Source organism: Rhinolophus sinicus, chromosome 9 (assembly GCF_057876585.1).
Source record: "Rhinolophus sinicus isolate RSI-liver-muscle chromosome 9, RSI-T2T, whole genome shotgun sequence".
Taxonomy (NCBI): Eukaryota; Metazoa; Chordata; class Mammalia; order Chiroptera; family Rhinolophidae; genus Rhinolophus; species Rhinolophus sinicus.
The window spans coordinates 16,664,288-16,687,775 of NC_142509.1; the positions used below are offsets into that span (position 1 = coordinate 16,664,288).

The window sequence follows — 23,488 nt, forward strand, 5'->3', positions numbered from 1 at the left end:
CGCTTATACATCCGGAGGGTGGGCAGTGCCCGCTCCTCCGACCTCCCCACGCACCGGCCAGCGGCAGGGAGGGCCGGGGGCGGGGCCTGCACTGGCCGAGGGAGCCGAGGACACGTCGGAGGAGTTCAGGCCTCCAGGTCCGGTGGTGTGCTGCCCCTCGCTTGCCACCCACCCCACAGCTAGCTTGCCTGCCTGGGGCACTTAGGCCCGAAAGAGTAAGGCAAGGCCTGCCTGAGGCCTCAGGGACTCTAGGCCCAGGCATCTCAAATGCAAAGGCCTGGCTTGGCCTGTGCCTTCCCCCGACCTACTGCTTCTGAGGCCTCTGATTAGATCAGTCATCCATGATCTTCCTGTCCTGAGTCTCCCAGCTGGGTGTCAAGCCTCCCTGCCTTCCAGGAGCCTCTCTGGCCCTGCACTGAGGCTCTGGCAGTCAGGGCCTCCTTGCAACCATGTTGTCTGCCTGTGCTTGCCTGGATGGGGGTGGGGGGTAGGCAGGCAGCCTCTCCCAGGGTTTTTACAATCTCGGGCCTCAGACCCCAGGCTGGAGGTGCTGGCTGGGAGATGCGGAAGGCCCAGGAGCTGGGGACCAGAGAGTAGGCTCCAGTGCAAGGCAACTGACTCCTGGGCCTGAGGTCCAGGAAAGAGTATGAGGTCAGAGTGCAGCTGGTAAACATGTGGATAGTGCTGTGTGTGACCTCACGTACAGTGACCCCCTCCCTGCCCCCCAGGCTGCAGTGGCAGCTTTTTGGACTAAAAAGCTGGAGGTAAAGGGAAGCTATTGCCAGGGCATGCCCCAGCCCTGAGTGGCTGTTCCGGGCTGTGACAGTGACAGTGACCTGTGGGGCTTAGGGGCAGGTCCGGGGAGAAATTATGATATGGGGACTAGCCGGGCTTGGGGTCCTTGTCGCTTCTCCCTGAGCAGGGCCAGCCCACTCCCTCCAGGACCCCAGGAGGAGCTGCTCCTGATAGAGGGGAAAGCCCAGCCGGGAGGGCATGGCACAGGTGGGGCAGGTCATGGTAGTGTTGCAGGAGGTGTGTCCAGTGTTGGCAGTCTGTACCCAGAGGGTGTGCAGTGCACTGTGGTGTCACCAGGGGTACCTATCGCTGGTGGCTGCACCCACCCGCAGTCTGTGTGTGGATCCTGTGTGGGGTCTTGGCGGGGTTGGCTCCAGCATGTGGTTGTGCTGGGATCCACTTCGTCCCAGCGTGTGGGGGTGCCGCTGGTTGTGTCCTCCACACCTAGGGGAGCCTTCCTCTGTATCTGGGCGAACACCTGAAGGCAGTGGCCAATACTGAGAAGGAAGAAGTGAAAGTGAAAAACTCTGGGGCTTCCTGGAGACTCAGAGTTAGCCTCCTGGGGGCCATCCTGAGGTCCCTGTCGCTCCACGTCAGGGAGTGGAGGACAGAGCCGTTCCTCCCAGTCCCTCATTAACCCCTTTGTGCTCTAGCTGGTACCTGCGGGGCCCAGCTGTGTTGTCAAAAGCGCCGGAGCAGAGAGGATTCCGCGGGGTCCGTGACAGGGCTCTGAGAAGAGGCGAGGGGCCCCAACCCAGGCCGCTCGGTTTGCCCAGTGATGCCGTTCCGTCAGCTGCCGATACTCACTCGCGCGACTGCAGAACCCCGGATCCCGCGGCTCCACGCGCGGGCCCTGCTGGAGCCCTCGACTTTTAGGGGCCCAAAGGGGCCCCAAGCGCAAGGCCGCTGGAGCCTCCAGCTTGCGGCAGAGCCGCTGCCTCCACCACACGCTGGGGCTGAGCCCCTCCGATCCTCCCTCCGTTCTTCCTGGGGCGCCGCTCCGCCCTCTCGCTCCGCGGCGCACGGCCGCCCGGCAACCCGCTCTCGCTCCTAGCCACCCGCGCCGCCCACCCCTGGTGCCGGCCGCAGCCCAGAGGGAACGCACTCGTCGGTGGTCCTGCGCCCCGCACACCCGCTTCCACCCACGCACGCTGCGCCGCCGCCTGCGGGCAGGCTTCCTCCCTTACCTGGACTCGCCGTGGCTCCCTTCCTCCTCGCTCCCCCTGCCGGCCGCGCCTCCATTACCGAAAGGTACGAGGCCTGGGCTGCGCGGCCCGCCCCTCTGCCTGGGACCACGCAGAGTGAAGACAAGATCTGCATTTCGCGGCTCCGGCTGGCTGCGAGGTGGGTGATGTGAGACCATTTTACAGGCCCTAAAACCGAGGTTCGGCTTTGATTAGCAATGGATAAATACGGGGTGGGGACCAGAAGTCTAGCGGAGGACGGGGGTCGGGGGGAGGCGGTGGCGTGAGCGGCTGGGGCTAGGGCCGCCGTCCCTCCTTGGCAGAGATGGGGCTGCAACTTCTGCTTCTCCCTCTGTGCCCTGCGCAGGGTCCCACGTGGGCGCTGGGCTCTGCCCAGCACTGCCCCGGGAGCCTTGCGTGCCTCCGCTCACTGACCGTCTCCTTCCTCCAGCATCTTCGGAGTTTCTCCTGAAGCAAGCCCTATTTCACGCTCTATTTCGGATGTTTTCTCCCCAGCGCGCAAGAGGCGGACTCTGGAGAGTCTTGGCTGCCCCGCTGCCCGTCCAGCTCTGCCTCCCAAAGCACAAGGGGCTCTCCCTCAGGGGAGCCTTCAAGACGGGCACCTCCACACTCTTTTGGCAGGGACCCCACTTCTCAATCTCCATCCATTGTAAAGGCACATCCACAGCGCCGCTCAGAATTCACTCCCGCCTCTCGGTTCCCAGCTCTGGAAGGACCAGCCCGCCCTCGTGCATCTCTGGCAGGCGCGAAGCCCACCTTTCTCTGCACTGAAGTGCTCCACGAAACAAGGCGCATACCACCGGCACTCCCAGCAGGTCTCAGGCCAACTGGGGCAAAAGCACACACAGATGGATCCGTGCAGGGAGCCCACTGGATGTGAGTGCAGGGGTGCGCTGGGGACCTCCTCCCATAGGAATCAGAGCACGGAGCGGGGCAGAACCAGGCTGCGTCACCCAAGGCTCAGACACAAGGGGGTTGGCCTTACTTGACCCCATTAATTCGTTTCAGGATTGATTAGCCGGGAACTGCCTCCAATGCCTGCCTAGGCTCTGCCCCCCGGGTTTCACAGGAAAGCCCCACACCAGGAGCAGCCTGTTTGTGCCCTGCCTTTCTAGCTTTGTCAGTGGCTGCTCCCCTGCCCGCAGCCCGGGAGATTGCCTTTGGGGACCGAATTTCGGCCGGTCAGCGGTGGGTAGTGGGGGGAGGGAAACGACCTTTGCTGGAGGCAGGCACGCCGGGTGGCTCGGCCCTCTCTTCCCTGCTCCATCCCCACCTCTCTGATCCGGGACGCCTCTAGTAGGACTCTGGCCCCTCGGGCGCTCCCCATCATTCCTCCATCTAACGAAGGTGCTTGGCCCGCGACGCCGATGAACATGGATTTCTGGGTGGCCCGCATGGGTGTGGACGGCCGGGTGGGGGCCGTTGTGTGAGCTATCTGCGGGGCGCTATGCTGTGGCCTTCCTCCCTTCCGTCCCCAGCTACAGAGCGAGAGAAAAGACCCACAGGCTCAACGCGGTGGGGGAGGAGCGGGCGTGGTGAGTGCTGCGTCAAAGTCTGGTTGGCACCTTCTTCCTGTGCCCAGCATGTGCACTGCTGGCTTGAACACAGGCTGCGCATACACGGTGGGTTTGCAGACTCTGGCGGGGGTGTGTGGTGGGGGTGTGTGCTTGACCAGGACTGGGGACCTGTGTGTGTGTGTGGGGAGGTGGGGGGCTTGCAGCATGGCCAGGTCTGGGACGACAACGGGAGATGGGGGCAGAAGCGGTTTCCCTGCCTGGTCTTGGGATGCACAAGTCATGGGCTTTTATGACACTGGCCTGTGGAGGCTGAGAAGGAGGCCACCCCCTCTCCCCAGCTCCGGGAGAGCAGTGGCGCTGTTGGTCCCTAACAACCTCCGGGCTCTTCCCCCTGGTTTCTCCCCTACTGAAGCAGAGTCCCTGCCAGGCCCCGCCCCCCAACCCCCAGGCCCAGGACTCATCCTTGGTGTTGGGTCCTTACACAAACCTCTGGTAGGGCAAGGAATCTATGCCTGGCCCTGAAATCTATGGGGGTAGCAGACAGCAGACAGAAGCCCAGCCCCATGTGCATAGTGGGGTCCACGTGAGAGGGACCAGGCTCCAAGGAAATGCCCAAGTGAGCCCAGGTAGGCAAACCCGATGGAGTTCTTGAAAAGGCTCAGGAGTTAGAAACAGCCTGCTGTGTGCACTCTGGTGGCCTGGAGAGGGTGCAGTGGGGGTGAGCTGAGCCATGACCAGGGAGAGGCTGGACCCATTGCCTCGCCTATGGCATCATCTGGGACTCTCCCTGGACCCCAGTGCCACCTGCCTCCTGGTTCCAGGACAGTGTTAGTGCCTGGACCCTGGAGGACAGATGACTGCAAATGAACAAAGAGGGAAACTGAGATGTTCAGGGGGTGACGTGTGGGAGCAGAGAAGGCAGGACAGAGATGCACATACCTCTGTGACAGCAGCCCTCAGAGCTAGGAGGGGACGGGACAGGATCCACACAGCCGTGCACAGCTGGGGTGCAGCCTCCTGTCTGCTGAGGGCCTAGCTACACCCCCCTTACTGTGGATGCAGTCTTCTGGGCCCAGTGCCCAGGAGAACAGATGGGGGGGAGATGGTGAGAGGGCTGGCCAGGCCGGATGGGACTGTCAGCTAGGCCTGGGTAATAGCACCCCCTGCCCCCTGCAGGCTGGAAGTTCCCACAACTCCAGAACAAACAAACAAACAGACAGACCAGTGCACAGCCAGGTCCTGGGCCCCTCTCCGATTTCTGGGCATGTTGATTTAGCTGCCCAATTGGTGGGAAGACCTTGCCACATGGGGAGCCAGCTGTCCATCTGTCTGTCCATCTACTGGCCACACCAGCACCTCAACCCCAGGTGCTCTCAGACAGAGGTGGGGGTTGGAGACCCAGGTGACCTAGATTTAAGCTGCCTACAGGGGCTGAGGAAACCAGCCCACCAGCCCTCTTGTTTCCTCTCTGTGGCCAGGGCAGGAGACACACTTTCCAAGGGACGAGACAAACCCTAAAAGCCCCTGGGGTGTGTTGGCTGAGGATGAGTGGTCAGAAGATGGACACCTACAGACACTCCTCAGGTTCCTCTGGCCAGCGAGGGACTCCAGCTGGGTACCATTACCCACCCGTCATGCACCCACATGATACCCAAAGCTCCACACACACACCTGTGAGTGTGGGCACGAGTGGACATGTCTGCACATACCACACACATACCTGATCACATCCACAGCTGAGTGCATGCACACACGTGTGAGCACACCACACAAGTGATCAGGGGCACGCACATGCACACACTGTTCACATATACCGACACCAACGTGGGCCAGAGTGCACATACTGCACAGGCAGAACATTTACGCGGACATGTCTGCATGTGTGTAGGTATATACCTCACAGTGGCCACTGTGGCAAGTTTTCAATATCAGCAGTACTTATTTCATTAACTCAAAGTGCACCTTACATTTACTCCGCTTGGACAAGGTCTGTGTGGAGCCTCAGGTACCACGTGATGAGGAAGAATAAAATATTGCACTCCGCTCACGTTGGGTCGTTTCCTGAAGGTAACACACTCAGATGACGCCCCAGGGAGGAAGGCCCAATGGTCAGGACAATGCCCTGGACATTGGGTACAGGAAGAGTCTCCCATTACAAGGTCACTCAACAGGGACCCTTCTGGGTGGATTCACCAGAGAGGTCACTCTCCATGCTCACGCCCCGCCCTGACTCGGGCTGGTGGGTAAGATGAGCCTTGGCAATCTCTGAGAAGTAAGAAACGGGTCAGGGCCAGAGGCGATGAAGAATGACCACTAAGCTAAATACATCAGCCCTTTGTTAACAGGCCCTAGCAGGGTGTTCTCCCTATAATCATTGGGTATATTGTGTCTCCCCTTAAAGATACTTAAAGTGTTTAAAATAATCGAATATATCAGAACTGGAATTTTCATTAAATGCCTGATAAGGTTAGCAAATAAATTCAAATTGCCTACATAGTCACTGTGACAGCCAAGTGTGACTATTTGGAGATTCTCTGGGTGCAGTGGAGGGTTGGCTCCATGCCTGCACCCTTTTCCATCTACTCTGCTCCCTGGCAGAGCCCCCAGGTGCTGTTGCCTGGCTTCCAGAGTCTCTGTGCCCATTACCCTCAGCAGGCTCACCTCGCTCTCCTCTTCTGCCTGCTGACCTGGACCTGCAGTCAGGAGGCAGGTAAACTGTCCAGCCTGTGGGATACTGTCCAAGTGATAGGGACACTGTGTCATTGTAGAGTCAGCGTGAAGAGAGTAGCCTGATGAGAAAGGCTCCAGAATGAGGGCCCCTGTGCTGAGGGCCAGCACCCCATAGGCAGATGGGAGACCTCGGCTGGACGCCCCTCCCCACTAGGTCTTCTAGCCCTGCCTGGACACCTGCCTTCCCAGGTTAGGAGCTGCTGGGAAGACGGTGGCGATAACATTTTGGAGGACAATTCTACTCTCAGGCAGGGTTGACCCCTTGGCCCTTCGAAACAGGACAGAACCAAAGCTGGTAGTGTAACCCAGTCATGTGCTGGGGCCAGGCATGAGCTCACTTTGCAGTGCTCTGTGTCCAGGGACATAGGTTGGCCTCTCCAAGACTTAGTATGTTTGCCTGAAAAATGGGGAGAATGCTAGAGGCCCAACAGTGTGGACCAAGCAAGCTCATGTTGGCTCCTAACATGGCTTCTTAGCTGATACTACCATTGCTATTTCCTGGGATTCATTGGACCACCCCCAATCCACCTGGTCCCCCAGGAGTGTGGGTGGGCATCTGTTGCCTTTGTGCTCCTGTGGGACATCCAGACCTGGCTGGGGGTTCAGTGAGAGGGATTTCTGGCTCTACCCCTGGCGCGCTCTGCCTGGCTTCCCCACCATCACAGACAGCCTCAGTTTCTCCATGTCCATGAGCGTGGCCCCACCCCACCCCTGCCAGAAAAATCCCTTCCCTCCTCTGAGGCTCTGCTGAACCAGGTTGGAATTTCTCAAAAGGAAACAGGCTAGCTCAGAATTGTGGTTTTGGGAGCTCGGATTCCTCCGTCTGTCTGAGCTAGCAGTAGGCGCTGCTGGCTGCCCATGGCAGGCTCACAGCTGAGACCACAGGCCACCATCCCCGAAGCATGGGGCTACCCCAGTTCCCTCCCAAGACCCTGCAAGGACAGCAGGAGGCTGCAGCCTGCGCTGACCAGAAAGGACACCGGGCCTGGAGGGGCAGGGCAGGAGACGTGACCAGATACCCACTGTGGGGACAGCGACTAGTGATGGTGGCCTGCCGAGGCTCAGCAGGCAGGGCTAGTGGAGCAGGGTGGATGAGGACCGGGCAGTGGACTGAGCAGGTGGTGCTGTTGTCTAGGGGCGGGGCAGGGCCCTGGAGGCCTCATGGGAATGTGGGGTGGAGAGGCGTGAGGTGGAAGGGCACCTCGAGGGGCCCACAAGGCGAGGAGGGAGGGTTAGGACTAGGGAGGGCCCTGAGGGGGCTCTCGCCAGGTGGTCTTAATCTCCTCAGTGAAATAGGAGTCCTGGGGCTGGCGGGGGAGGTGGGAGCTTGAGACAGCTGTGGGGAGGGGATGGCCTAACAGCACTGAGGCCCCCAGTAGAGACCCTGCTGCTGCCAGGCCCACTCCCTGGTCGGTCCCTGGATAGGTCTCTGGGCCAGTTCTTCCACGTACCCCTTGCCTTGGGCCTCTTCTGCATTGATGACTGAGAGGGTCTGGCCTGAGTCTGTGTGTGTAGGGGGTGGCCTGGCCCTTCCTGCTGTCTAAGTAGCCATCGGTGACTGGTTGGGGCAGGGACTGGGTCAATTTTACCTCTATTGAAAACCCCTCTCTTGGGACCCCACTAACCCACCAAGCTGTCCCTGGCTCTAAGGTAATGCCTGTAGGTGGTAAGGAGGAAGAGGGAGGGGTCCCTGGCCAGGCCTGGACCCTCTGACCAGAAGGACAGAGGGGAAGGTCTGGCTGAATTTTCCCACCCCTCATTATGCCTTGGTTTTCTCCTCTACCCAATGAGGGGCCTCTCAGAGATGGGGAAACTGAGGCTGAGATGGGGTAGTTAAAGCTATCCTTGGCTGCCAGGCAGCAGAGACAGGAGGGGGCGTGGGCAGCACAGAAGCACCGGCTGCCCCATTCTGCTAAGTGGATGCTTGGCACCAGCTGTGAGGGGTGGACAGACAGATGGATGCGAGTTTTCACTGGTACCCCAAGGCCAACCCAGCCCCTCCCTCCAGGGTGTTTGCCAGGACCAAATGCACCTGGGCCACCCATGCTGGGCAGGGTGTAGGCAGGCACTGGGCTGTCTCAGGCCTCTCTGAGAATGTCCATCATGGGGCTGATGTAAGTGTATGAGGTGCCACTGGAGAAACCGAGGCAGCCCCAGACAAAGCCAACGTGGAGTGGGCTTCCCTGGGTCAGCCTGGTTGGCCTGGCTCTCCTTCTGACTCCATGGCAGGCCCCTCTCTGAACTGCCCACCTGTCTGGGTCCCTGGCCATGTGTCTCTTCCTTCCTGACTCTGTGCCATAGTTCTGCCCCCACCGACAACTAAACCCATCTCAGGACTGGACCCTTTGCACCTAGTGGGACCTTCACTCTGCTTTGCTGTTTCTGCCTGTTCCTTGAGCCAGTTTCCCCATCTCTGGGAGGCCCCTTGGTAGGTAGAGGAGAATACCAAGTCTTGATGGCAAGGCAGGACCAAGCCACCTGGGGGAGTGACCTTGAAGGTCCACAAGGAGTTGGCACATAAGTGGGGCTAAACAAACCCTCACAAGCTGGACCCAGGCTGGAACCCAGAGAATCAGCCCTTGCTGAGCCTTCCTCTCCCAGAGCCTGTTCAACTTAGTGCCTTAGTTCCCTCTCGTGGCCTCAGATGTCACTATTCCCCTGAGTGCCTTCCACCCATTCAAGGCTGGGTGACTATTAGTCACTCTCACCCTAAAGGGAATTTTGGCAGATTCTTTCCTAATATTCACTAAGACCAGCTATAGTTTTACTTCAAGAGAGAGTACCTTTCAGTCTGGGTAGGCAGACTGTGGCAGTACCCTGAAGACATCTGCAGGGCTGTCCAGGTCTATGGGAAGAAAGTTCTGGAAGGGGATTGTTGCTCCCAGATGAACAGCTGTGCAATTGTCAGGGCTGCCTGAGAGGTAAGCAAAGGGAGTGGCTATGAGGAAAGGAGGAGGCAGTGGTGCGGGAGGGGTTGGGTAGCATCGAGGGACACTGAGCCACAAGCACTAACTCTGAAGGGCATTTTCCTGACTCCAGCTTTGGGCTTCTGGCTTTGCTTCCTCGAGACAAGGTCCCTTCAACATGAGTGTTCTCTGAGGGGCATCTGCCCTGGCACAGGGGCCCGATGCCCCATGGCCTGGAAGCTGTGGACTTTGGGGCTCACTTTCCTTGTCTGTAAGCATAGTCAGGAGCCCAGGGCCCTCCTTGGTAGCCCGTGTTATCGATCAGGGGTAAGGGCAGGAGTCTGAGGCTACAATAGTGAAAGACACATCCAAGCTCAGCACACGGAAGCCTTGGGTGTGTTGCTATGGGAAGCAATCGTGAGAGTTGGGCACCTAGCACTGTGTCAGTAAATTATACGCTTCATGAAGCAGCAGTAGTCATTGCTTAGGTGCTGAGGACACTGCCCTGGGGTCTAGACACCGTCCTTTTAGTATTGCATGTCACCTTCTCCATTCTACATGTGCTGTCTTTCTTAATGTGTCCCCAAATATCCCTGGCTCTGATCTTGAGGCTGCCTGTCTCTAAATAGGTGTCCAGGCCCTTTCAGATCTCTTGGCAGCCCCCTACCCCTCACCAGTTGGCTTACTGCCTGGACCCACCCCCAGGGTAGCTCCCCACAGCTGCTGTGGACAGCCAGCATCAAGCCTCTTGGATTTCTGACAAGGGGACCCCCCACCTGGTGGCAGCTGACACCTGAGCCCACCCCACCCAGTGGCAAGGGGCAGGGGTGAGTGACCTGGCTGGAGACAGCTGCCGTGGGAACAGTCAGAAAACCCCAATGTCACTCACCCTGGTGCCAGAGGAGAGACTGAGGCACAGAGCGGGGCAAGGCTTTGGGCATCTATGAGGGGACTTGCCCAGCTGAGGTCCCGCCATATCCCAGCCTGGCCCTGCCCTTGGTGCCCTGCACACCTCTGCTGTCCACCCGCCCAGGCAGAAAATGGCCATTTCCTCTTGCCCCCGCCCCAGGGAACGACATGGAGCTGGCAAAACAAACAGGCCGTTCCTCCTGTGGCCGCTGGCTGGTGATGGATGGCCAAAAGGGCTGGCCGTGCTGATGGACGACCGCCCATCATGTGTGGGCCGGGGCGGGGGCCTGGGGAGGCCCTGCACACAGGCGCACACACTTGTGAGCCGTGACGCTGGCCTCGCGCCACTCTGAGACCCTCCCTGGCCAGAGACCCAGATGGACTGAGACCTGAGCAAGTCAGTGCCCCCGAACACAGGTCTCCCTATTCATGTGCGTTCTAGGCCCCCGTCACGGGTGCAGGATGAGCCAACATGACAGTGTACCTGATGGTGGGGTCCTCCGTGTAGCCTCCATGATTCCCACCTGTTGCCCTGATGGCAAAAACCCTTTCCTTGGCCTTGTACACTCTGGGCCTGGCTGGGCTAGGGCCTTCTGGAGCCTTTAGCAGCACCTGAGGGTGCGTGCATGGGCCCAGGAGATCTCCACAGCCCGGGTCCCCCAGCAGAGGTTGAGCTGGGGGCACCTGGTCAGGGAGAAAAGGTCCTGGAGGGGCTGGGTCTCTGAGTTAAGGGTGGGTCAGGCAGACACACCAGGAGAGGCCAAGGCTTGATCAAAGGCCAGGTAGTGGGGCCCCTGGTCTCGGGTGGGATAGGCCTAGACATATTGCACTGCCCCAGAAAGCCCAGCTCCAGCCTTCACTTGGCCCCTCTGTCTGTCTGTTGGCCCCAGGGTTTGTTACCTTGTTGTACAGATGGGAAAATTGAGTCTCAGGGGATTTCCTGCTGGAGGGAACACAGGCCTGGGCTGGGTTGGGGCCTGCTGGGTGAGCCCTGCCACACCCTCTGACGGCAAATCCTGACAGGCAGGGTGGGCTGTGCTCACAGCCCCCAAGGAGGCCGTGGCTAACATGCCTCCAGCCTGGGAAGGCTCAGAGACCTTCTGGCCCTGACTGCCGGCCACCTGCGGGCCCAAGGGACACCTAACTACCCATGCCTATGGTAGCATAGCCCACCCAGCTGGTGACCGGCTGGAGAGGAAGGGGCAGCTGTGGCCAGGCCTCTGACCCCCCAGCTGCCCAGCCCCACCGAGATCATGTCTGGCTAAGAGGAAGCTTCTGAGACCCCCACTTCCTGAACCTCAGAGCAGGCTGGGCTGGGGCCTCCCACTTCCCTCCAGAGCCCCCAGCCCTGCCCTCAGCTTCTCCAACCCACTACTGCAGCCCCCCAGCTGCGTTTCCTAGGGTGGAGGGTGGAGGGGGATGGCTAGGCGACTTGCCCTGATCTGGGGTCGACAGGGGCAGGAAGCCCCATTGAATGGAGGGTGAGGACCTGGTGGGTGAGGGGCCTGGACGGAAGGGGAGGGCTAGGCGTAGGAGGGACCTCCCCTGGAGACGAGACTGCCTATGGAGCAGGGCTGTGACCTCTACCATAGGACCCTTCAGAACTAGGCTAGTCTGCTGGTTCAAAGCCAGCCCTATGGATACAAGATGGGCCAGCCTCTGCCATAGCCAGGGTGATGCTCTGATGCAGCCATCAGCTTCTGTAGACAGACTGGGGATGTCTTAGGTCACCTTTCCCCATGGAGTTGGGTGGTGGGAGCAGCAGGTGATGCCAGACTGGGGGTGTCTGAAGGAGGTGTCCCAGGTGGAGGCTCTCAGGCACTCGGGCTGTCTGCCAGGCCTGATGAGGTTGAGACATCCCTGGCCTTCCATGCTACTGAGGCAGGAAGTCTGGGTCAGGCCTGGACTGGCAGAATTGAGGGCAGGACCAAGGCTCAGGTGGGGCAGGAAGAAGCCCTGGACTCCAACGGGGATGGGGTGACCTCCAAGGGGCCGTTTCCTCCCTGGGAATATCCTGCCCGGCAGCAGGAGGAAAGAGGGCTCCAGGCCGGGCAGTCAGGAAGGGTCTGGAACTCGGTGTCCCCTCTGGCAGGACCCCGGGAGATCCCAGGAGGGACCAACGGAGCTTATGGATGTCTGAGCTCTGGAGCTCAAAGGTCACTGCCCTGCCCCCAGCCTAGAGCTCCTGCTCCCTACCCCCCACCCCAGGCTGAGATCCTGGGGTTTTCAGCACTGTCAGTCTTATCCTTCCATGGCTAGGAGCTCAGACTCTAGTCCAGTTTCAGTTCCCCAATCGAACCATGGCCAGAGCCCATGCCTCCCAGCCTGCAAGTGGCTATGGACAGAGGGCCAGGACCCTAGAGAGAAGCCCACAAGCAGCAACCTGTGCCTCAGAGCTCAACCCGAGTCATCAGGCCGGGCCTGGGCAGACAGCCCAGCTCCAGCTACCCCTGCTCTGGGCCCCAGGAGGGCATCAGCGGCCCAGCACCACCCCAATGGCCTAAATATAACCCAAGCAGGCGCCCGGCCGGGAATAGAGACCTCTGTCAGCTCCCAGCAGGTGCTGGTGGGAGGAAGGTCAGCATGATTGGCAGTGGTGCTGGCCAGGCAGGCAGCCAGACGTGGGTCATGTGAATGTCGATGGCAAAGCCCAAGGGTGGGGCAGCATGTCCTCACAAGACAGCTGGGTGCCTGGCCCACTCTGCTTGGAGCAGCCCTGGACTCAGCTCTCACCCTCACCTCAAGTCTGTGGCTGCTGCCAGGCCCCCAGGAAGGGTAGGCCTGCCCAGCACCAACTGTGTGGCAGGGCCTTCAGCAAGGTCCCACCCTGCCACCCTGGCCCCTTCACCCTCAGGCCCTTATCCTGCCTTGTGCCACCCCCGACTCCAACCCCTCTTCTTCAAATTGTTCTGAGCTGACAGCTAGTCTGGTCAAGAGAGCTTGACTCCAGTGTTCTCCGGACGCCCCTCTGCACCTCACCTGATGTCCTGGCCTCAAACTGCTCCTGATGGGACAGTTAGGTGAGGTCCCTTGAGTCCCATATCACTGGGGTCTAGGCTCTGAGGATGGCAGGCAGGGCTCAGCTGGGGAGAGTCCCTGCTCCACCCCAACATTTCAGCTGCCTTCCCCAGCCCCCTCAGACAGTCTCCTGGCCCCATGTCCCATCTTGGCCTATATCCCAAGCCCAGCACTGCATCCCCCCCTGCTGGTTAAGTCCTGGACATCCACAGGCCCGCCCTTGGACATGGCTCTCCCCAGCCAGCCTCTCCGCTGTTCCCCTAAAGCACGAGCCTTCTCTCCCACTTTTGTAGAGAGGAGACTCTCCAGCTAAGAATCTTCAAGTACACTGAAAAATTCCAAGCAGCCTGGGAGGTAAGTATCTTTCCTAGTTTTCCGCTGTGGTCATTTCCAGTTACTTGAATCCAAACCAGCGGTTTCTACCCTCACTTGATTAAGTCACGTGCAAGGCCGCTGGGGCAGGAGTGGCAGGCGCTGGAGAGGGGAGGCCTGTCCAAGGTATTACAGGGCCCAGTGGTCTGGCCTGACCTCAGAGAGGGTATGGAGAGGGCAGGAGCAGGTGCTGGGGAGAGTGGAGGCTGAGGAGTCTGAGACACTCACTGCTACTGAACCCCACTGGGTTGTTTATTGATTAAATGAGTGTTTGTCCAGCACCTATGACATGAAGCAATGTGCTCACCACATGACACGTGTCGCCATTCCAGAGGTTAGAATCCCTGAACCTTGGGCTCTAGGAGGGAGTCTTGGATCCAGGGACTCTCCATCTGAAGGGGACCTCAGGGTCACCCGCTGTACCCTCCAGCCTGTGCTTCCCCTCTGCAGCCCCCTGCGGTCTTCTGGCCCTACTCTCATGCTCCCAGTGATGAGAAGCTTTCTTGCCAGAGGCAGCCCATGGTACCCAGGTCAGTGGGATTTGCAGTTCTTGCTTTGCAGATTGGCAGGTCCAAAGCCCATCCCTGGAGAGACAACAGGGCCAGTACAGGGGGCTGTGCCTGGTGTGGCAGAAGCTTGGGCTGGGGAGGCAGGAGGGGCCAGACTAGGGAAGGCTGGGTGCTGGCTGGGAGTGTGGACTCTGCACGCCCCTTTCCCCAGCTATCCCTCCCGCCCTGCCCCTCAGGACCCCAGGAGGGGTGGGACCCAGCTCCATGGCCCTACCTGTGCTGGACGTGGTGGAGGCTGCAGCATAGGCTTGTTTATTCTTCATCTAGTTTTTCTGGTTTGGAGCCTGGGTGCCCAAGCAGGGCTAGGGGCCTGGGAACCAGTGGGGAGGTGGGGGGTTGGCAGGAGGAGGAGGGGCCCCTGACAGGGGTGTGGCTAAGGAAAGGAATTGGGCCTGGGTTCGAGGCCATCCTTGAACCCTGCCTTACTGCTATCTTTCTGTCCATACCTGCCCTCACCTGTGGACAGGTGAGTGAGCTCCAACCTGAGCCACCAGGGTCACATGGGCCTTGAAGAGGAGGCCTGGTCTTTAGCCCATCTGCCTCTACCTTCTGGCCCAGTCACAGGCCTGGGAGGGGACCTGGGGTGCAGCCTCAATGGGGCTTCTGTGGTCAGAGAGTCTGGGGTGGGAGCAGGTTTCCAAAAGCAGGTAGCTTTCGTTCTTGGCCCCCTGGGCCTTCCCGAGCGACACCTGGGTACCGAGCTCTGTGTGAGGGAACAGCGGGGACAATGGCGGTGAGCAGTGGTGTGAGGCCCCAGAGTGTGGTGCTCTCAGGGGAGGCAGCTCCTACCTACATGGCCTTGACTGCCCTTGACTTAAATCCGGGTTCCTGTGCTTCCTACATGTGGAGCCCTGGACCTCTCTGTGCCTCTGGAGGGACCGATGGGGGCCTTCCTCCCTCCTCCCACCTCCTGCCCTCCCATCCCGAGTCCCACCGCCTGCTTCTTCTCCCCACTCCAATCCCAGCTGCCCAAAACACCTCGGATGCCCTCTCCTCTCCGCCAATCAAATTCTGTCCGCCTGCCCTTCTCCCAGACGTGGGGAAACCGAGGCCCAAGGAGTGGAAGTGCTGAGATGAAGCAGTAATGGGTGTGAGGTTGGAACTCTCATGGGGGCGATGGTGGCAGTGGTGGGCAGGTACTGGCCATGATCACCTGGGAAGCAGTGACTTCTGGGCAGCCTGGCTTCCTGGAAGGGGCTGCTCTGCAGACTTCAGCCCCTGGTGGTCAGTTCCCTGGCCCCCTAGCCTGTCGGGGCTATTAGTCAGGGGTCTGCCTGCAGAGAGCAGGGTCCTGGTGAGAGGCTGAAGCCCCGAGCACCTGGCTGTACAAGGGGACTATGGACAGCATCTGCACCCCAAAAGTGGTACCCACTGTGGGAGCAGCTCCCAGCAGCTGCCCTTCCTCTGGGCAGCCCACCTTGATCTCCCTCTGAGCATTTGGTCAGGGCACTCAGTGCTCTTCACCCACCTGGCACTCACCATCTCCATTCTAGAGCTGGGGAAAGTGAGGCACAGTGACACAGCATGTCTGTACTCATAGCATGAGTCCAGGCCTAGCCAAGAGTCCCTCCCTGCACTGTGCTGTCCACCAACCCACCCAGCCCCTTCACCCATGGTGTCCAGTGAGGTGAGGAAACAGGGCCAGGCTTGGTACGGTCTGAAGGAGGAGGGCTAGTGGGCTCCCAGGGGGGCACAAGGCATAGAATTCCCTGTCAGGGGAGGGGGATGAACAGCTGGGGATGGAGCCGGGCATGTGTGTGTCATTCTGGGCCTTGCTGTTCAAGCCCCAGTGGGTTTTAAGAGTGCACAGAAGTTCACCAGGGCAGAAGGGCCAGCAACAAGCAGACTACTGTCTGGTGGGCAAGCCGGGGCTCCGGATGCACGGGCAGCACCCAGGCCCTAGAGGCAGGAGACTGGGATTCACACTCAGTTCTTTTTTCTTCCACACCCAGCTGTCCCGAGCTCCATCCCTCCCACAGCCTAGACAGGAGGGTCTCAGAGGCTGGGGTAGAGTCTAGGAAGGAGTCTGCACCATAGGGCTGCCTATAGGCTCTCCATGTGACTCTGAAAGGACTTTCCCCTCTCTGGGCCTTGGTTTCCCATCTGTAAAATGGTCAATGGCCCCTGAGGAAGCTTTTTGCTCTGACAGGCTCTGTGGCTTGGGGTAGGGATGTGGCCCAGCCCTGCCAGCTGAGACCAGACCAGGAACTCAGTGCAGGTGCTTTGAAGGCTGGGGACCCAGCTGACTAGGGTCAGCTGACTGGGGTCCTTAGGACAGCCCACCCTGGAAGAATCCCCACAACATCTGCCTCCTCATCCCCCACATTCCCAGCTGGGCCTGGGCTGGCCCAGCCCCCAAAACATTTCTTAGGGATTAGGTCCTAATCCTGTTAGACCCACTGGGGGCCTCAGCCTCCCTGCCCTGTGCTGTCCACCAACCCACCCAGCCCCTCCACCTATGGTGCTCCAGTTCTCAGGGCCCTGGGAAGCTCCCAGAAGGAAGATGGCCTCGCTGAGTCCCTGGGTGCAACCTGGAGCCTAGGCTTCACCCAGGCCAGCTCTTCTTGGCCTGAGCCAAGCTTCAGGCTCTTCTGTTGTGCAGGCAACTGGGAGTCCCTTCTGATGTTGAGGTGAAGAAACTCTAGCATGTTGGTTTTTCATCAAACCAGTTCTAGTATACAAATCAATGTTCTCACTCCTGTATCCCAGGCAGACATCGCCAATCAATCCTAGATCTCCTGCTCCATGGACCCAGAAGCTTCAGGTTTCTCAACCCTGAGCTCCAGGTGGCTTCTGCCAGTGTGTCAAAAGCAGCACGGTGGCTTACCCACTCTGATGGCAGTGGGGAGGGACAGTCTGGTAGCAACCAGGAAGGGCCAGCCCTGGAGGGGTTCAGGGCTCCTGAAGAGATTCACATTGTGCTGGAGGCCTAAGAGAGAGGGACCAGCAGAGCGGGGAGCCAACACCAACCCCCAACCCTCGATGTTGAAGCTGACCCCGACTCTGACTCCTCAAAGAGGGTCCCGCCTCATTGTCCCTTCTGTCTCACCAGAAACTGCAGCTCGAGGAGGGGCACAGTTGGTTCCTGGAGGGGCGTGTGTGTGTGTTGGGGGGGTTCCTCTCCTCTGTGGCTGGCCCTGCCCCCACGAGGCCTGGGTGGGAGCCTTGGCTCAGTTTGGGCTCCAGAAACATTTGCTTTAAGTCTTAAAATATCAGGTTCCTGCATCACAGGGCTTCCCTGGGGGCTGCTGGGCAGGCGGGAGGGATTCCAGGAGTAAGAAGATTCCCCCTCTCGTCCCCACCCCACCAGCAGCTCTGCCTGTCCCTTGGCCTCCACCGAAGCCAGCCAAGTGTTTCTGGGGATGCCAGCTGGGTCCCTATTCTCTTGTTCTGGGGGAAACCTCAGTTTGCCCCTATCAAATCCCACTCTTCAGAACGTTTCTACCTCGTCAGAAGCTGGAGGTGGAGGCATAGGTCCTGGTGGCCTCAGTCTCCCTTCAGAGCTCAAATGTGCTCCAACAGGACCTGTGGATGCTTTCAGCCAAGGACAGTTCAGATGGGAAAACCGAGGTCTGGGGAGACAAAGCCTCTCACCTTGGTGTGGAGCTGTGCACCCCAGCCCCCGGCGGACGCAACGCCACTAAGCAGTCTTGAAAAGAGGACGATACCACATTGGTGCTGGGCCCAGCATTGGGGTGGCTTCCCAGAGACAGGGACACTTGCATGGGATCTTGAAGGTTGAGTAGCAGTTTTAGGATAGTCCTGGTCCTGGTCGCGAGGCTCCCTGGACAGAAGGATCAGCCTAGTAGGACCAGACCGGAGGATACAGGCTGGTTCCAGGCTTGCGGTAGGAGGGAAGGCCCTGTGTAGTGGGGGGGGGGGGGGGGGGGGAGGGGCGAGGGGAAGAGGGGCCTGTAACAAGCTCAGGCAGGAGGCTGGCTCAGGTGCCAGATGAGGGTGGGATGGGGGCTCAGAACAGACTTTTGGACCTGCTGCTTGGGAGACCAGATAGACCTTCTGGATGGCAGTTCTGCCATTCAGCATGAAGGTAGCTCCCTCCCACCTCTGCTGCTCCTGGGACCACCGTCCACCCAGAGGAAGGCACAGTCCTCATGGCCCGCCCACGCCCTCCCAGGCAGACCACCAGCCTTGGCCCAGGGGACCATCCTCGGTGCAGAGCGGGAATTGGAGCCAGGCAGCAACAGCTGGCCCCACTCGAGCGTCCCCCAGGGGCCACCGCCTTAGTTCCCAGGCCCCCATTCCAGCCTGTTCCCAGGCTGCACCCCACCCCCCAAAACATGCTGCTAGGGATGTGGTCAAGAGGAGGCTGTAAGGGGACCACCGGCTGGGAAATCTCACCTACCCCTGGCTACCAGACCTCAAGACTGGCCTTCAGGCTGGGGAAGGCCCAGCATGGTCCCTGCCTCGTTCCTCTGCCTAATGGGCTCAATCTCCCTGCAGGAATACACACTCCAGACAATGGAAGACCCCAGGGGGACCCTGCCAGCCAGAGGGGACTGCATGGAGCGAGGCAAGACCTCCAACAACTCTGGGACAGTTGCACACAGATCTGTGTAGGTGCAGAAATAATACCAGTTTGATGGCTGCCATCCTTCTTGGTAGCACCAGAGGGATAATGTCTACTTGCCTTCCTGGGAGCTGGCCTTGGAGAGTTCCCGGCAGTGCCCACAGACCCCATGCTCCTGTCCTCACACCCTCCCCACCCTGTGTACCACCTGGGGTGCCAATTTCTGTCTGTGACTGAGGCAATGAATGCCTGTGCACCTGTCGTGCCCTGCAGAGAGACCCCTTTCTCTCTTACCTCCAGAGGATTTCAGACACAGGTACACACTGGGGTGTTTGCCTCTCAAAAGGGGTATCACTATGCTCTTAGTTGGCTGCCTCTAAGTGTCCGACCATCTGGTTGTCCTCCCTGTTCTCAGGGCCTCCCACACTGTGGCTTGGGCAAGTCTCCCATTTTACAGGTGGGGAAACCAAGGCCCAGAGAGGCTGTGAGGCTGAGGCTGATGCCAAGCGCTGAGGGTGGAGGGGGTATCCTGTGGCTCATCAGCAGTGGCTGCCAAGTGACATCCAGCGGTGGGGGAGGGATCAGTGTAGAGAGGGGGTGGGGAGGGATTCTGAGATCCATCCTGTCATAGCCAGGCCCAGAGAAAGCAGGGACCTGAGTTTTCCCCCCTACTCCCAGGAACCAGGTGCCATGTCCCCAAGGGGCTGAGAATTACAGAGGGAGAAGGATTAGTTGGTTGTTGGCGCCCTTGAAAGCCGAGCCTGCGGCCTGCTCTGGGAATGGGTATCTGACCCCTCTGCGGCCTCCACAATCCGGAGAAAATCCTCGAGGCCGAGTTAATACCAAGACCAATTTTTATTTCAACAAAGTTAATTCTCTACAATGTGATACTGAGGGAGAGGGATTTTCCCCGCTGTGGGGGGAGGAAGGCTGGGGTCCTGACATGGCGCCACCCCTCCCCCATTCCCCCAGCTGTCCCCACCGCCAGAACAGGGACAGAGCAATTCAGGCTGCTCCTCTAGAGGTGACCCCCACCCCCTAGCTCTGCTTCCTCAGTTCTGCAGGCCCTGTGGCTGCCCCCTGGGCTTGGTGTCCATCCTCCCAGGCCCTATGATGGGTGACGGCAATGGCGAGGGGAACTCCAAACCCCCACCTCTTTTATCTCCTCACTGAGGGCTGTGTCCAACCCCTGTCTACTCATGAGCCTGTGTCCTTTGAGTCACACAAAGCTTGTGGACCCCCAACCATACCCTGTGGGCCTTACTATGGGTCCTCCCACTTCCAAGGGTGTGGCTGGCCTGGTCTTGGCCCAGGGTGCCTGCTGTGGGGCTGTAGAGGAGCAGCAGGGGCCCAGGTGACAGAGGGCACCCCCCCACCTCTGCCCACGAAGTCCCTAAGGGAGAGGGAGGAAGGGGTTGGGGCTGAGAGGGGCTCAGGTGACCTCACTGCCCCCCAGCTGAGCCTGGGGCCAATCCAGAAGCTGCTCTCTGGCCAGATAATCGATGGTCTGGGGGCCCCAGTGAGTGTGGGAGGTGGGGAGCCCTGTCAGAAATTCCTCCTGACAATGACCACATGCACCCACGGGCTGCCCTGCCTTCCCGGCTCCTGCCACCTTCCAAGTGAGGCGCCCACCACTCCCCGTTCTACAGGGAAGCGGCTGCTCGGGGAATGGCCTCAACACAAACTCCAGACATGCCCAGTGCCTGCCAGCCCCAGTGCCCAGCCGTAGAATTTCCCCAGCGGGCACAGCCAAGGGAAGCCCTTGAAGGTGGTGGGGGAGTGACACTCTGGAGGGCAGGGATGTCCCGGCAGAGGGATCAGTGTGTACAAAGGTTAGAGGTTCATCAGGGCTGCTCAAGGCTGCCCACACTGGCCCCAGGCTTCACTCTGAGGGTACTGCCCGAGGGCAGGGGTGGGGGCCCAAGGGCACCCTATGACAGACCAAAGTCAAACCAGATGGGCTGGGGGCCCCGTGGGGCAGTCGGGCCATTCGTCACCGTTATCTGCCCCGCCGCCGAAATCACAAACACATTTTTAAGTGAAGGACTGGCTGCCACCGGCCTTCGGGCCCTGATGCCGCACAGCTGTGGCCGCACTGGGGTGGGGGTAGGGTTGGGGGAAGGTATGGAGAGGGGGTATGGGGGCCAGCAAGCAGCAGCCCAAGGGAGGAATGCCTGCTGCCCCCCGACATGTCCCCCAAGGCTGCCCTGGAGGCTGAGCAAACGCCAAGCCGCCCACTGATATCTGTGGCCTCCTCTGCTTGGACCACTCTAGACCTAGGGTCAGGGACCAGGGAGTACTCCCCCAGCTCTGCCCTGGGCACCCCTGCCTCCTGCCTTCTTCCCAGAGCCTTGGCATCACAGATTTGCCCTCTGACCCCTACACTGACATCAGGGCTGCATGAGGGGACAGAGGGGCTCCAAGTGGGGGATACGCCTTCTGCAGGGAGCTGGTGGTTCAGTGGTCACTTCATGGGATGGAGCTGGGGGGCAAGACTCAGAAAGAAAAAGACAGAAATAGGGGCAAGTGATAGACAGAGAAAGAGATGGGAGAGACCCTGGTGCCTGTTACCAGAGACCCACCTTCCATGTCACACAAGGCCAGCAGAACCTCAGGGGCATGGCTATCTTACTCTTGCTGTGGTGGGCTATGTGACGACCCATCCTCTAGGGCGTGCAGGTGAGGGTGGGGCCGGGCTCCGTCTGGCCATCACTCTGGGAGCCAAATGCAGGTTCTGCCCAGCACCCTGGACCCCCAGGCAGGCCCATGGGGGTGGGGGGCGCCGGGAGAAATGGCCTGTGACGGGGGTGGGCGTCCCGGGCGGGAAAGCAAACAGTGTCAGCAGCTAATGAGCGGGAACCGGGCCTGGGGCCGGGGGCCTGGGGAGGGGCACAGCCATCGCTCATCCTGACAGGCGGACGGCGAGGGGGGCCGGGGACAAGAGATGGAGGGGAGCATGAGAGCCGACAGAGGGTCCCCTGGAGACCCGACCCTGCACACAGACAGACAGACAGACAGAAGGGAGGCAGCCAGGACACCCCCCACCCCCCTCTGGCTCCCATCCCCAGCTGTGGCCTCAGGAGACCTGACTTCATCATCTCCCCTGTTGGAGCTGGCTGGCTGCCCCCTCCCCCACTGAAGAATTTGCAGGACAGAGGAGAATGTCCAGGAGGGGGGGCTGAATGTGGGACCCCCGATTGCATGCTGGGGAGCAGGAATCTGGGGTCTTGAGGCCCTGCTGCTCTCTGGGCCTCAGTTTCCCATCTTTTCAAGGCAGAGGCGTACCCTGAGGTAGCCCTCCCTACCCTGACTTTTCACCATCCCTGTGGTGACTTCCCTCCCTGTGCGTAGCCTCAGCTGTCCTCAAGGTCCCCACCCTTCTAGATAGTCCTCTCCAAAACCTCGGTACCCCCAATAGGCCCAGTAGCAGTGGGTGGGCTGACTGAAATGGGGCAACAACTTTCATGTGCAGGACGGCAGGAACTGCTTCCCGCAGGTATGGAGTCAGCCCGCCATTTCATAGGTGGGAAGACTGAGGGAAGGGAGATGAAGGGGTTGGACATTAGGTCAGGCTCTTGGCCTCTATGCCTCTGGCAGACTGGAAGACCCTGCACCCCAGCTCTGGCCCAGGCAGAGCTGACCCAGGCTTTTAGCCTCCCACCTGCCCTGAGCACCCTGAAATTTCAGTTTCAGAGCAGGGGAGACCTCAGGAGCCCTCCTGAGTCCCTGCTGGCCCAGTCCTGGCTCCAGTGGCCCCGGAACAGCCTGGCTGGCTGGGTGTCCTGTAGGTGTCTGCCTGCGAGGTGTTCAGGCCCCAGTCCTGCCTAGCTGAGAGGGAGGGGCAGTCATAAATTCACACCGCCAGCCGCCCGCGGGATAAATGTGTCATCGACTACACAATTTATGAGTGCACCCCTGGCCTGAAAGGCAGAGAAAACAAGCCTCTGTGTACACATGGCGTGGCGGGCAGGGACGGGCTGCTGCTGGGGGCATGCAGGGCATGGCAGGCCAATAGGACACACGCATGCAGAAGGTGTGAGGACATGGACACGTTCATGGGGCTGTGGGAACACGGACTTGCTCAAACAGGGAGGTGGGGCTGTCCATCTCTGATACACCCCATCCCACACGCAGTGGCGCAATGACACACCCTCACACATCAGAGGTGGCACAGCATGCTAGGGAAACTCCATGGGCATGCCACTCAGAAGCATGTCGGGTTCTCCACGTGTTACACCCACACCTTCACAAGAATCTGACTCAGGAAAGGGAAGACAGGAAAGCTCTCTGAATGCGTGTGTGCATGTGCATGTGGGCATGTGTGTACACACGTGCACGTGCAGATGTGCACACATGCATCTATGCATGTGTGTTTGCACATGTGTGTGTTCATGTACATTTGTGCAATGTGCACATGTGGATGTGCATGTGTTTGCACACGTGTGTGTACTCACATGCGCTTGTGCATGTGTACATGTGCATGATGAAGGTTGTGGTGGGGGGACCTGGGCCACTGCACAGGGTGAAAAAGCAGAGGCAGAGACAAGCTGGCCCAAGGAGGACACAGGCAAGCATGCTGGGAGATAAGAATGTGAGGGAACAGGGCAAGTGGTGGTGCCTCTGTCCTGTTTAGGTCCCACCTGCTTTGAGGCTTGCCTGTCTCAGAGCCCTGCCAGTCCAGCCACTAAATACACCCGACATGGGCGCTGAGGGAGCGAGCATGACTCAGCCTTGTTCTGCTTCCAAGCCTGCAGACTGTCATGCCCATTGTCCACCTTGTCCACCGGGACCCTGTGGGACGTTTCCAAGCTCTAAGCTCCACTGGCGCAAACCTCAGTTATCCAACCAAGCACAGTGGCCCAAGTCTGAGAATGCAGGGTGGGGGGTTCCTGGAAGCCTCAGGGAGCACTCAGGGAGGATTGGGAGGACTCTAGGAGAA

General features: G+C 59.8%; 1 long non-coding RNA gene across 1 annotated transcript; it reads left to right on the plus strand.

Annotated features, from left to right (window-relative positions):
- The first annotated feature begins 12,729 nt into the window (after positions 1-12,729).
- Positions 12,730-18,782, plus strand: LOC141569279 (uncharacterized). Its single transcript, XR_012492782.2, has 3 exons — positions 12,730-13,082; positions 13,374-13,434; positions 18,483-18,782. It is a non-coding gene; the product is annotated as an uncharacterized LOC141569279 (long non-coding RNA).
- Positions 18,783-23,488: the final 4,706 nt, after the last annotated feature.